The following is a 13,957-nucleotide window of genomic DNA, read 5'->3' on the forward strand; positions in this document are numbered from 1 at the left end:
ACAATGGCCAGCAGCTTGGCAACTTCATCCACCAGTTTCCTCAGGACCTGCAGATGCATCTCATCGGGTCCCATGGACTTGTGCACCTTCAGGTTCCTCAGATGTTCCCAAACCTGCTGTTTCAGTACAGTGGGAGGGCCTGCTTGTGCCTTCCACAATTTGGGTGGCGTGACAAGAGCCCTTATCAATGAAGACTGAGGCAAAAAAAGTCTTTATCAGCCTACTCCATGTCCCGGGTAACCAGGACACCCATTTCCTTCCAGATGGGGCCTACATTCTCCCTGGACCTCCTTTTGTTCCTGACGTACCTATAAAAGCCTTTCTTGTTGCTTTTGACATCCCTGGCCATATTAAATTCTGTCAAGACTTTAGCCTGCCTCACCGGATCCCTGGCCACTCACACAGCCTCTCTGTAATCCTCCCAGGCTACCTGTCCCAGCTTCCACCCTGTATATGCTTCCTTCTTTACTTTCAGTTGGTCCAGGAGCTCCTTGCTCATCCATGCAGGCCTCCTGGCCTTTTTGCCTAACTTGTTCCTCATTGGGATGCATCGCTCCTGAGCCTGGAGGAGGTGCTCCTTGAATATCGACCAACTTTCCTGGGCCCTTCTTCCCTCCAGGGCTGTCTCCCATCACATTTGCCCATCAGATCCCTGAATAGGCCAAAGTCTGCCTTCCTGAAGTCCAGGGCAGCATAGCTTCCTTGTTGCCCCAAGGATCTTGAACTCCACCATCTCATGGTCACCGCAGCCAATGCTGCCCTTGAGTTTCACATTCTCCACCAGCCCCTCCCTGTTGGTGAGAAAAAGGTTGAGCATGGCACCCCTCCTCGTTGGCTCCTCTATTGCCTGTAGGAGGAAGTTGTCATCCATGCATTCCAGGAACCTTCTAGACTGCCTGTGCCCTGCCATGCTGTCTCTCCAGCTGGTGTTGGGGTGGTTGAGGTCCCCCATGAGGACCAGGGCTTGCAACTGCGAGGCTGCTCCTATCTACCTGTAGAGGGCCTCGTCTGCTCTGTCCTCCTGACTAGGCGGCCTATAGCACACCCCCACGGTGATGTCCCCTGTTCCTGCCACTACTCCTGACCTATGAGCTCTGTGTCAGCTCCTCCTCCATCCCCAGGCGGAGCTCACATAGAGAACGACACCCCCTCCTCATCTCCCCTGCCTGTCCTTCCTAAAAAGCCTATACCCCTCCATGCCAATCCTGCAGTCATAGGAGTCATCCCACCACATCTCCGTGATGCCAACAAGGTCGTAGCCCTGCATGTGTGCACGCCTCTCCAGCTCTTCCTGTTTGTGGGGATTTCCTGGCTCTGCACCAGAATCTGTGAGTCCTTGGGGTAGGGAAGCTTAGAAGCAGGGCTTGTGTTGTGGCCTGGGAGTAGGTTTTTGGGGATTGTGGGGGCACACAGTCAAGGTTTGAGGGTATCTATGGTCGACGACACCTCTGAGATAGGGTTTCAGATCTTTGATGGTCCTCAAGCAAGTTTTGGTGGTGGTTTGGAACCCTTGGGCAGGACTGTGACTGGGAATATCTGGGGACTGTGTGGAGCAAATGGGGTACTTGAATTACAGTTTGGTAGGGTTTTGGGGAAGTCTTTTGTTAACTTGAAGCAGGGTGCAGGGGTCTTTGGGAGAAATTGCACAGAGTTTGAGGGGACTGGAAATGCTAGGACAGGGTTCAAGTTCTCTCTTGGGAGAGACCTTAGAAGCCTGTGAAACTTTGTTGTTTTTTTTTTTTGTTTTGAGTTTGAGTTTCTTTCCCAGCACTGGGACGGGTTTTACTGTCCTTGGGGCACTTTGGCAGGTTTGGGGACACCTGGAACACAATCTGGTGGCTAGAAAACATCTCTAGAGGACATGAAGCAGGCTTTGGGGTGTTTGGGAGCCCTAGTGAAGATTTGGAGATCTTTGGGGACCATTGGTCAGGGTTTGAGGGTCTTCAGTAGCCCTGGTTATGGGTTTGGGGGATCAACTGAAGGTATTTTGGGGTTCCTGGGGCACGCTTTTAGGGTTTTGGAGCATGAGGCAGGTTTGGAGTCTTTAGGGTCACTGGGGAGAGTGTGGGGCTTCCAGCATTGCTAAGAGATTTTGTGGCACTGTGGGGTCCTGTAGTAAGGTTTTGGGGAGGTTTCTGAGTGTCTTGAAGGCAAGGTTTGCCTGGGGGCCCAGGGCAAATTTGGGGTTGAGGAAAATTGGGCAAGGTACAGGGTCTCTTGGAGCCAGCAAGAACTATGGCATGTTTGGGGATATTTAGGGCTTGGTGCGAGCCAGTGTTTGGACTCTGGCATGGCCTGGGAGAGATCTTGGAAGCAGAGTTTAGGGTGTTTGGGGCCCTGGGGCTGGTTTGGGTTTTTCCGGGGACAATCAGACCCGGAAAAGAGTGGGTGCTTTCAGGGACCACCGAGCACCCTGAGAGAGGTGTGACAGACTTGTTAAATTTAGAATAAGAGCAGTGAGGGGCTGGCTCAGCGCTGCTGCGACTTGTCCTGAGGGCTGCCCTGCCGCTCCCCCGACTGCTGGCGGCGAGGGTCCCCGCAACCAGACACCACCACGACACCCGCGGCCACCCGAACGCCACGCCACCTGCACCACCCCGCGGCTCCCCAACTGCTACCATGGCGCCTGCGCAGGCTGCAGAGGCAGGCGGGAACGACAGGCCACTGCTACCGAGGCTGCGCGGGCACTGCCTTCAGGCATGCGCACTGCCGGCTGTCCAGGAGCAGCGGAGCGCGGCGGGCTCGTTCGTTGGCGGGAGCCTGGTGGCCACAGAGGGGCAGTCGTAGCGCGCGGGCACTGCGGAGCAGCCCTGGGCTGCACTGGCTCCACGGTGACACCGACCCTCAGAAACCGTGTGCTGCCTGCTAGCGAGAGGCGGCGAAGACGGCGGCTGCGGACGGTCGTTTTTGTTACCGAGGCGCGAGGAAGCAATAAATGCGCCCAGTCGCAGCGGGCACGCGTGAGGGGCTGGCGAGTGTGCTGCGGTATAGCCTCGGGAGTGGATGACGAGCGGCCAGGGTGCTGTGCCCGCCGGCGGGCGGTAGGGGACGCGGAACTGGATGGAGATACGTGGCGCCTGCCCGACCCCGCTCCGCGCATGTGCAGCGCTGTTGCCGCAGCATCGCGGGGTGAAGGCAGGAGGGACTGGGCGTGCACTGGGCTCAGCGTCGTGCTGGCCGAGGGTGGGTATTGCGCACGCGCGTAAATCTTCCCGCAGTACCGCGGCGCCCTGGCAAGGGGGACAGCGCGCCTTGGATTTTCCCGCAGTGCTGTGGGCAAGATCGGGGCGTGCGCATGGCACTGCTCGCGAATTGAGGGCAAGAGGGGCAGTGCGCATGCGTCTAAGTCCACCTACGAGCGGTGTAGCCGTGCGCATGCGTGAGGAGGCGACAGCTGGCGGCGGCGCCAGGCCCGGGGAGGGGGAAGGTGGTGGGGCCCGGGGGGAGGCGTAGAGAGAGGGAGAAACTCTGCCGTGGGGTAGGACTGCTCGATAGGGAGCAGGCCAGAGTGAGAGGGGGAGAGAGGGATCAGGGGAGGGACAGAGGAGCAGGAAATACGGGCTGAGTGAGAACCGAGAGTGGGAGGGTGGGACTGGGAGAGGAAAAAGGATGGTCGGACAAAATTGTGATAGAGAGAATGAGATGGGGACAAGGAATGGATGTGGGAGTGGGGACAGCGAAAGGGAGATGGAGATAGAGAAAGATGGGTGAGGGCAGAAAAACGAGGATGAGGAGATGAACAGAAGGATAGAGTCGAAGGACCTGGCAGAGTGATTCAGAGAGATAAAAATTGGAATGTGACCAGAAGAGAGGGGCAGAGAGAAAAAAACAGGGAGTGGGACAGAGAGAACAAAAGGAATGGAGAGCAGGAAAGAGGGACACTGAGATGGGGGAAAAAGTGTAGAGGTGGGGAACAGGACAGATAAGAAGAGATCTGCAGTCCTGGGGTCTGTCTGGAGCATATGTTGCAGGGCTGTGTCCTGGTGTTCACCACCCGTTTTCCCCTCTAACCAGGGAAGGGACTCCCCTTCTTATCACCCCACACAGGCATCGGGGGAAACTGTCTCTCCACCTGCCCTTGGCTGGTGAGGCTAGGAGGGAGGGATGAATCTTGGGGCCAGCATGCCCGTAGCAGAAATTGATGCTGTATCTTGGACAATGTGTCCTTTTCCCACAGGTCAGTGGAGAGCATGGATGCTTTTTGGCCCCTGCCATGTGGCCAGGACAAATAGGGCTGACTCCAGCACAGTGCTCCTGCCTCTGCACTGCACAGCAGAACAGCCCCCATCTTGTCAGGGCTCTGCACAGACTCCTGTCCCCATTAAGCCCTGGCCAGCTGGGGCAGTGGCTGGCAGTGCCCCCTCATCAGCTGGCGGTGCCACCACTCTCAGCAGCTCAGACAGCAGCACTTTGACCTCCTGCTCCATCTGCTGCTTGCCACAGTCTGTAGGGCTTGGTTGGATGAGTACCTCCATCACTAAGGGGACTCCCCACTGCAACATGCACCAGCCCCATGCAGCACAGCCACTCTGGCTGCCTGTGTTGGGCAAGGCATCCCCAGTCCCCACTCTCTGGGTGTTTTCTAGCTCTTTCATCTTCTCTTGCAGGTGGGCTAGTTCATGATGGAGTGCCTGGGAGAGAGAAGGGTCCAAGTCCATGTGGACACTGCAGCCTTCCTCCAAAGCCTCCATGCCAGTGTGTACCTCCCCATGCCCTCGGCCCTTTGACACAGCCCTTCTTGGCTCCTCTTGGCCCCACAGCTGCTCCTCCAGCTGGGGTAAGCACTCTTTCAGCAAAGCAACAGGGACACAGTGCAGGGTGGCTAGACTGGAACCTGGGGACACCTGATCCTCTCCAGTCCTGGCACTGTGCCTACTCACTACCCACCCCCTGCTTCAGGGCTCGGGGATATCTGGTACCTCGTCTAACTCTTTCAGCCTGGTGGCTCTCCTTCACTGCCTTGCTCCTGCAGGAGAGGGACGCAACTGGATGCAAGCAGAGCAGGGGGAAATGGGGGAGAGGGGAGTGGCACTCCCATGAGACCTCTGCCTGGGAAGAGGTCCTGGCATTTTCCCTCACACATCTCTTTGAGCATTGCCCTCACACTTGGATCCCGTCTCCTAGCCAGCTCTGCAGGCACTGGGGGACAGGAAGAAGGTACTTACCTCCAGCTGTAGCTGGGCAGCAGCTCTTGCAGCCTCCAGAGCTCCTGGTGCCTGCTCTAGTACTGCTGGGCCAGGTCATGGCTCTGGGAAGAGGAGCTGGAGACAGGTGAGCTCCAGTCACTGCCTTGGGCATGCCACATGGGCTGAGGAGGGTACCTCAACCTCCCAGCCAAGCTCTGGTGTGGTGCCCTGATTATTCAGGGGCTGAATATTTGATTTGATATATTTGATTATTCAGGGGCTGAATAATCAAAGCCTCAGCCGCCAGGACAAGAAGCCACTGCACACCTCTCTGACACTGCCAGAGCTCCTTGCTTTTGTCATGCAGCTCTGCTCCATGTGCTGTTGGAGCATGCAGAGCTCAGACAGCAGCTCCACCTCCACCTTGGCCTGCAGGAATGAGGAGCCACGAGATCCCCAGTTCAAGCAGACCCACCTGCCACAATCTGCCTCCCTTTGCACCTGCACTGAGGCCTTCCATCACACATTTCCCCAGCCTCCCCTGTCCCAGCACCCAGTAGCACTGGGATCACCCTAGCTGGCTCCTTGCTCCACCAGCAAGGTGTTCACATCCTGCAGTGCCTTCTGGCTCAGCCAGTGCGTGTGTGCCCTGCTGTGTTAGGGGGATCTCAGGACAGCCCCACCATCCACCTTCCTTGGAGAGGAGCTGAACCCAATGAACAAATTGTGCAGCTTGACATGCATGGGGGAACCCTGGTGATATTACTGCAGATGACCAACGCACTGCAGAGCACATCCATGCCAGCACTTGACACCTTTGCCAGACTTCCTAAAACCACTCATAACACACCCAAACCACTCCTGAGGAAAAATAGCTTTATAAAAATCAAAGGCTCTCCTGAAGATTCAAGACAGTCCCGTGTCTTTTTCCAGGGAATCAAAGCAGAGGGTCTTGTGCCTCTGCTCTTCCCTGGACCCTGCAGTAGCTGACAAAAGCCAGCAGCTGCACTTTGCAGTGCTGCCTTTAGTACAAGTTCTTTCTTTATCCTCCTTTCTCCTTGCTCAGCTGTTAAACGTGGGTGTGGCCAACCATCCTTTATCTGTGTTGACTCTCAGCCTCAGGTGCTAGTGTTCGGCTTGGAAGTCAAGCTAATGCCAGAAGGGCTGACTGAGGAAACTCAGCAGCAAGCTTTGAGGGTGGTGGAAGAAGCAGAGCTGGCCCACCTGCAAGCACACTCATCTGTAGAGGAGGGATGTCCAGTACTGAGTTTACTGAGGTGCAGTGCTGTGACCAGCAGGAAAATCAACCACAAGAAGAGGAGGAACAAGTTACACAACTTCATGAGGTCAGAGCACAGCCCGAACCTGAAGGTGGGGTTTGATATGGATCTTCTCTACAAGCCCCATTCTGCAGTGGTCTCTCCCAGTTTTTCATGGGGGGAAATTACAGCAAAAGAAAATGCTTCACAGCTCCATTGTGGAAACTCTTGATTTCTATATTCATTTAATCTACTTCTTTAGGAGAGGGAGGGCGAGCAACGAACCTAGCCAGAGCTGAGGGGCAAGTATGCATCCTTCTTGTAGGATCTCAGTCAGAAGACTCTAGTTTTATCTTCTGTTGGAAAGCCTGTTGCAGTGGCAGCACAGTTCAGATTAACAGGAGAGAGGAGGAGGAGCAATGAGCTCGTTCTTGCTGTTTCCTTCTTTGTCAGCCTGTCAGCAGGGAACTGCACCTCCAGGCCCCTGCTCTGATGACCAAGCTGGTGTGAGCAATGAGACCGACAAGGAGCCAGGCTCTAGCTGAGGAGTGCAGCAAGTTATGTGCTCTGCCTCATAGCACCATAGCCTTCTCATGATTTTCAAAGGAGAAGACTTGTTCGTGGTTTATCCTCAGTCTCCACCTGCCTAGTCTGCCAAGATCCCTGTGCTGAAGCTGGCCATTGCTGTTTACAGCCTGACTCTGTGGCACCAGGACTGGCCTCCATCTTCCCTCTCCTGAAGTGTGTGATATAAAAGCATCCATAGCTACCTGTCCACCACTGCTTCCCCAGGACCAGAGTCAGAAAGGATGATTTTTCAGTATGATTTTCTACGCTCCAGGGTGTCTATTTGTTAGTAAGACATGCTCATTTCTGCCACCTGGCATGGTTAAATGGCTGTGGGACGAAGCAAACCAGACATTTCCAAGGATTCACTTGTAGCCTCATTTTGGAACATGATTAAGGGCTGAGGAGTGCAGAAAGCAGCTAGACTGCAAAGCCCCAGGATCCTGGCTGACAGCATTTGCAGACTTGAAGTGGGAAAGCGTAGCACCAGGTCTTGCAGGGATCTGTAACATAGGTGGATTTACTGTCCTCGTGAAACCAACCACCTCCCTTCAGTTCAGCTCCCTGTGAGTCTGTTTCAAAATTGGGCTTCCTAGCTCTGAGAGAGGAAATGTGCTTTCCAGCCCTCTTGTGAGGAGTGGACAGCCTCATGTGGGTGGCATGGTGCAAAGAGATATAGGATGAAAGGCTCAAAGCATGGGAATAGCAGTTTAGCAATGGCTCTTCTTCACAAGGCAAGGAAAGCTATTAAAAGCAAGGGGGACCCTTCACGCAACTAAAGCTTTGTGGAGATGGGGCAGTATGAAGGACCACAAGCTCTTCCAGGTGAAGTGTAGAGACCATTGGACACAACAGCAGGAGGAACACCTTGCAGCAGCAAAGTGCAGAGGGTAGGAAAGATGGTTGCTGCATAGCCACAGTGTAGGAAATACCTGTTTGGGGGTGGGGAGTGGCAAACAGGAGGGGAAAGTTACTTATTTTCAAATAAAAACCCTACTGCTTGCAAGAAGCAAATACTTGGCTGTGGTGCACAAGAAGTCTGTCCTGCCACCAGGCATGCATCAGGGCTCTGGCTCCAGCTACAAAATACCCTCTGTACCCCAGCTCAGGCTCAGCAGCAGGGTTCCAGGCCCGAGGCTGGCTGGTGCTCTCAGAGCTGCTTGCAAGCCTTGCTGCCTCCTGGTAAGCCCTCCCAACAGGTCTGAAATTGAAGCTCCTGCAGAGTCTCAGGCTCTCAGTGGCCAGCAGGCTCCTCTGTGTCTCACCAAAGCCAGAGGAGCCCTGGCCTTACAGAGCCAAAGGCAAGGCAAGGCAAGGCATGGTGCTGTTGGGGCTGTGCTGAGCTGCCTCCCATGTTGGTTGAGAGAGCCTGCAGCTCAGCATCTGGGTGCCACGGATTTGCTCCAGGACCAACATTCAGCTCCCAACCCTCCTGCTCTCAGGGACCTCACTGGGGCTCTGCAGCACCCGCATGCCCTAGACCTCTCTGCAGAGAAAAGCCTAATTACTGTGGGGCACAGGACAGGAAGAAATGCCCTCTGCACGAAGGCAGAGACTCAAGACTGGCTCTATCTGTGCCCAACAGCCCTTTGTACTCTGCTGTCTCTTCTGCTCACCTCTCCCAGAAGTCTCAAAGGCTCATCACCTGTGTTCCCACCCCAAGCCCAGGAGCCTGTATTTGTAGCTCCTCTAACACACAGAGGACCTTTCTCATCCTCTACGAGCAGGCAATAACTCAAGACTCTCATCTTCAGGAGCAGAGGCAGATGTGCCTGGAGCAGAGAGTGAAGTTATCACATGTTGTGTCCCTAAATCTAAAAGGGAAGTAATACTACAGAGCTGTATTTTTTCTCTCCTATGATGTCTTGGAGGTATCTAACTTTGGGTCAGGATGGTGGCAAGGCTGTTCTTGTCTGGCTGGCTTCTCTTAGGGGGCATCTTACCCTGTCACTACATAGTGCTACTCTTGGTAAAGGAAACCCTGGGAGATTTGGGTTTGTGGCTAGCTATGGGCCTGTTTCTAACATCTCTAAGCTGTAAACACTCAAGGACCAAGTCTGACATCTTCATGCACAAATAAGCCTTCACATTTCACAGTGGTTGTCCCCAAAAGGTGCGTCGCACTAGGCTGCTCATTAAACTCTTGGCCTTCTGTCAAAGGATCTGGAGTTACTGAAAAAAGAACAGATGAGGAAGCCCAGATTGAAACAGGTGAAATGAATTACCTGGAGTAGCTGAAAGCATAGCTTTTTGACAACTCCTTGCCTGGCAAAATAATTTAAGTGTTCAAAAGCATGCCACCAAGAGAAAACATCCCCCAGCCTCCATGGAAGGCAAAGTACTGCAGATTCACACCATCTACATAATTCAGCAACTTAAAGGTCAATGATGGTGTTGAGAGGAAAGAATTTGGCCTTGTCTAAAGCTGTAGTAGAAGTCAAATACACTTCAGGATTCTTGGTTTGATGAATGGAGCAGGGTGTCTCTCTTGGAGTAGCAAAAATCCTTTTTCTTCCACCTCCATTAGGAGTGTTGGGATTGCTCAGCATGTCACATTGCAAAAAAAATCCCTTCCTTCCAGATACTGATGTGGATAAAAATGCACTGTGATCCATTCAGCCATTGGTCTGAGTACGTAACTTTGTGATTGTTGCTTTTTTTCATGTAAAGGTTCAAAAAACTGTCTTTCTAGTCTGCAGTCCTATGGTAATGAGTTTAATCTTCATCTCTGTTGGGATCTCACACCCCAAACATGGCGTCTTCTTCCCCTTCTGAGGGGTAGCTGCAAGGAGAAGCACATAGGCTTTCTCAAGACTGCGTGGTTATTCTTGCTGTGGTACTACTGCATAACAGCCGACATGGCTTCACCATGGGCAAATCATGCCTGACTAATCTAGTGGCCTTCTAAGATGGAGTGACTGCATCAGCGGACAAGGGAAGAGCTACAGATGTCAGCTGGACTTCTGAAAGATAAGGTCCCCCACAATGTCCTTGCTTCTAAATTGGAGAGATATGGGTTTTATGGATGGACTGGTATATGGATGGGAGTGCGGGGGACTTCAACCACCCTGACATCTGTTGGGGAGACAACACGGCAGGGCACAGGCAGTCCAGGAGGTTCCTGGAATGCGTGGATGACAACTTCCTCCTGCAGGCGATAGAGGAGCTGACAAGGAGGTGTGCCATGCTTGACCTTGTGCTCACCAACAGGGAGGAGCTGGTGGGGGATGTGAAACTAAAGGACAGCCTTGGCTGCAGCGACCATGACATGGTGGAGTTCAAGATCCACGGGGCAGCAAGGAAACTACATGGCAAGCTCTCTGCCCTAGACTTCAGGAAGGCGGACTTCGGCCTCTTCAGGGACCTGATGGGCTAAGTGCCATGGGAGGCGGCCCTGGAGGGAGGGTGGGCCCAGGAAAGTTGATCTATATTCAAGGAGCACCTCCTCCAAGCTCAGCAGAGGTGCATCCCAATGAAAAACAAGTCGGGCAAAAAGGCCAGGAGGCCGGCGTGAGCAAGGAGCTCCTGGACCAACTGAAAGTAAAAAAGGAGGCCTATAGAGGGTGGAAGTGGGGACAGGTAGCCTGGGAGGTCTACAAAGAGGCTGTGCGAATGGCCAGGGATAAGGTAAGGAAGGCCAAAGTCCTGGCAGAACTGAATCTGGCCAGGGATATAAAATGCAACAAGAAGAGCTTTTATAGGTACGTAGGGGACAAAAGAAAGTCCAGGGAAAATGTAGGCCCCCTCCAGAAGGGAACTGGTGTCCTGGTTACCCAGGACATGGAGAAGGCTGAGGTACTCAATGAATTTTTTGCTTCAGTCTTCACCAACAAGAGTTCTTGTCCCACCACCCAAGCTGTAGAAGGTGCAAGCAGGGACTGCAAGGATGAAGAACTGCCCACTGTACTCGAAGAGCAGGTTTGGAAGTCCATGGGACCTGATGAGATGCATCCGCGGGTGCTGAGGGAACTGGTGGATGAAGTTGCCAAGCCACTGGCTATCGTATTTGAGAAGTCGTGGTGGTCTGGTGAGGTCCCCGATGACTGGAACAGAGGGAACATAGCCCCCATTTTTAAAAAGGGGAATAAGGAAGACCCGGGTAACTACAGGCCGGTCAGCCTCACCTCTGTGCCTGCCAAGGTCATGGAGCAGATTCTCCTGGAAACCATGTTAAGGCACATGGAGAGCAAGGAGGTGGTTGGTGACAGCCAACATGGCTTCACCAAGGGCAGATTGTGCTTGACCAATTTGGTGGCCTTCTATGACAGGGTGACAGCATCGGTGGACAAGAGACGAGCAACAGACATCATCTACCTGGACTTGTGCAAAGCTTTTGACACTGTCCCGCACAACATCCTTCTCTTTAAACTGGAGAGACATGGGTTTGATGGATGGACCACTCGGTGGATAAAGAATGGGCTGAATGGCCACACTCAGAGTGTGGTGGTCAATGGCTCAATGTCCATGTGGAGACCGGTCACGAGTGGCATCCCTCAGGGGTCCGTGCTGGGCCTGGCCCTGTTCAACATCTTTGTCGGCGACATGGACAGTGGGATAGAGTGCACCCTCAGCAAGTTCGCAGACGACACCAAGTTGTGTGGTCCGTCGACACGCTGGAAGGGAGGGATGCCATCCAGAGGGACCTTGACAGGTTGGAGAGGTGGACCTGTGCCAGCCTCATGAAGTTCAACCAGGCCAAGTGCAAGGTCCTGCACCTGGGTCATGGCAATCCCAGGCACAAATACAGGCTGGGTGGGGAATGGTTTGAGAGCAGCCCTGAGGAGAAGGACTTGGGAGTGCTGGTGAATGAGAAGCTTAACATGAGCAGGCAATGCGCTCTTGCGGCCCAGAAGGCCAACTGCATCCTGGGCTGCATCAAGAGAAGCGTGGCCAGCAGGTCGAGGGAGGTGATTCTCCCCCTCTACTCTGCCCTGGTGAGACCCAACCTGGAGTACTGTGTCCAGTTCTGGAGCCCCCAACACAAGAAGGACATGGACCAGTTGGAGAAGGTCCAGAGGAGGGCCACAAAGATGATAAAAGGGCTGGAACACCTGTCTTATGAGGACAGGCAGAAAGAGTTGGGGCTGTTCAGCCTGGACAAGAGGAGGCTCTGGGGAGACCTGATAGCGGTCTTCCAATACCTCAAGGGGGCCTACAAGAAAGATGGGGAGAGGCTGTTTAGTAGGGCCTGTTGCAATAAGACAAGGAGTAATGGTTTTAAAATAGTGTGGGGTAGATTTAGATTGGAAATTAGGAAAAAAATTTTCACAATGCGAGTTATAGAACACTGGAACAGGTTGCCCAGAAAGGTGGTTGATGCCCCATCCCTGGAAACGTTCAAGGCCAGGCTGGATGAGGCTCTGAGCAACCTGATCTAGTCGGGGATGTCCCTGCTCCTTGCAGGGGGGTTGGACTAGATGACCTTTGAAGGTCCCTTCCAACTCTAGCCATCTATGATTCTATGATTCTATGATTCTATGGATAAGGAATTGGCTGGACGACTGCATGCAAAGAGTTGTAGTCAACAGCTCAGTGTCCAAACGGAGATCAGTAACAAGTGGGGCCTCCGGGGTCTGCGCTGGGATCGGTACCATTCGCTGTATTTATTAATAGCATAGATAGTGGGACTGAGTGCACCCGTAGCAAATTTGTGGATGACACCAAGCTGAGTGGCGCAGTTGATACACTAGCAGGAAGGGATGCCATCCAGTGGCACCATGATAGGCTTGAGAAGTGGGTCAATGTGAACCTCATGAAGTTCAGCAAGGCCAAGTGCAAGGTCCTGCACCTGGGGCCAGTCCTCACTGTCAGTGAAGGAGGATGAATGGATTGAGAGCAGCCTTGCGGAGAAAAGGACTTGGGGATATTGGAAGATGAAGACTTAGATATGAGCCATCAATGTGCACTTACAGCCCAGAAAGCCAATTTTAAAACTGGCTGCCTGAAAATAAGCATGGCCAGCAGGTCGAGGGAGGTGATTCTCCCCATCTGCTCTGCTCTCGTGAGACCCCACCTGGAGTACTGCATCCAGCTCTGTCTCCCAGTGCAAGAAAGTCATAGACCTGTGTTCTGGTTTTATTTAGTGAGGAGTGGCTACGGTGGTGGCTTCTGTAAGAACCTGCTAGAAGTTGTTCCCCTTTGTCTAGTGGCCTTGGCGAGGCCTAGGGTGGACCCACTGCTGGCCAAGGCCGAGCCAATTGGTAGCAGAACGTTCAGTGATAACACCTCTGCGATAACATATTTAAGAAGAGGAAAAACAGGAAAAAAAAAAAGGAGAGAAGATGTGAAGAAGCTGAGCAGGGACAGAGAGGGGGAGGGACGAGCCTTGTGGGTCTTGCGGCTCTCACCTTCTGGCCTCCTGCTGGGCAGCTGTCTGGGCCCAACTTGGCCTGGCCTGGCTGCAAGAAGTGGAGAGGAGATGAGATACGAAGAGAACCTGAGAGGCGTTTGCCTGCCTGTGGTGAAGAATTTCTTGTGAGAGTAATGGCTGCAGACGCCCAGGTCACTGAAGAAAGAGGGGGAGGAGTAACGTGGCTCCTGGCCAAGATTCCCCTGCAGCCTGTGGTGATGACCATGGTGAAGCAGGCTGTCCCCCTGCAGCCCATGGAGGTCCACAGAGGAGCAGAGATCTCCCTGCAGCCCGTGGAGGACCCCACGCTGGGGCAGGCGGATGCCTGAAGGAGGCTGTGGCCCGTGGAGGGTCTGCTGGGGCAGCCATTCCAGAGGCATTGCACCCCATGGAAGAGATGACCCACACTGGAGCAGTTCACAAAGGACTGTAGCCCATGGGAGAGACCCCATGCTGGAGCAGGGGAGGAACGTGAAGAGCTCTTCCCCCAAAGAGGAAGGAACAATGTAAAGCGACGCATGATGAACTGACCGTAACCCCCATTCCCTCTTCCCCCCTGGGCTGCTCGGAGGGGAGAAAGTGGTAGAGATAATGTTAATCCTGGGAAGAGGGAGGGGTGGGGGGAGGTTATCTTGTTCTCTGTCTCATTATCCTGC

This window comes from Chlamydotis macqueenii, chromosome Z, assembly GCF_036417535.1.
Source record: "Chlamydotis macqueenii isolate bChlMac1 chromosome Z, bChlMac1.mat, whole genome shotgun sequence".
NCBI classification, from domain to species: Eukaryota; Metazoa; Chordata; class Aves; order Otidiformes; family Otididae; genus Chlamydotis; species Chlamydotis macqueenii.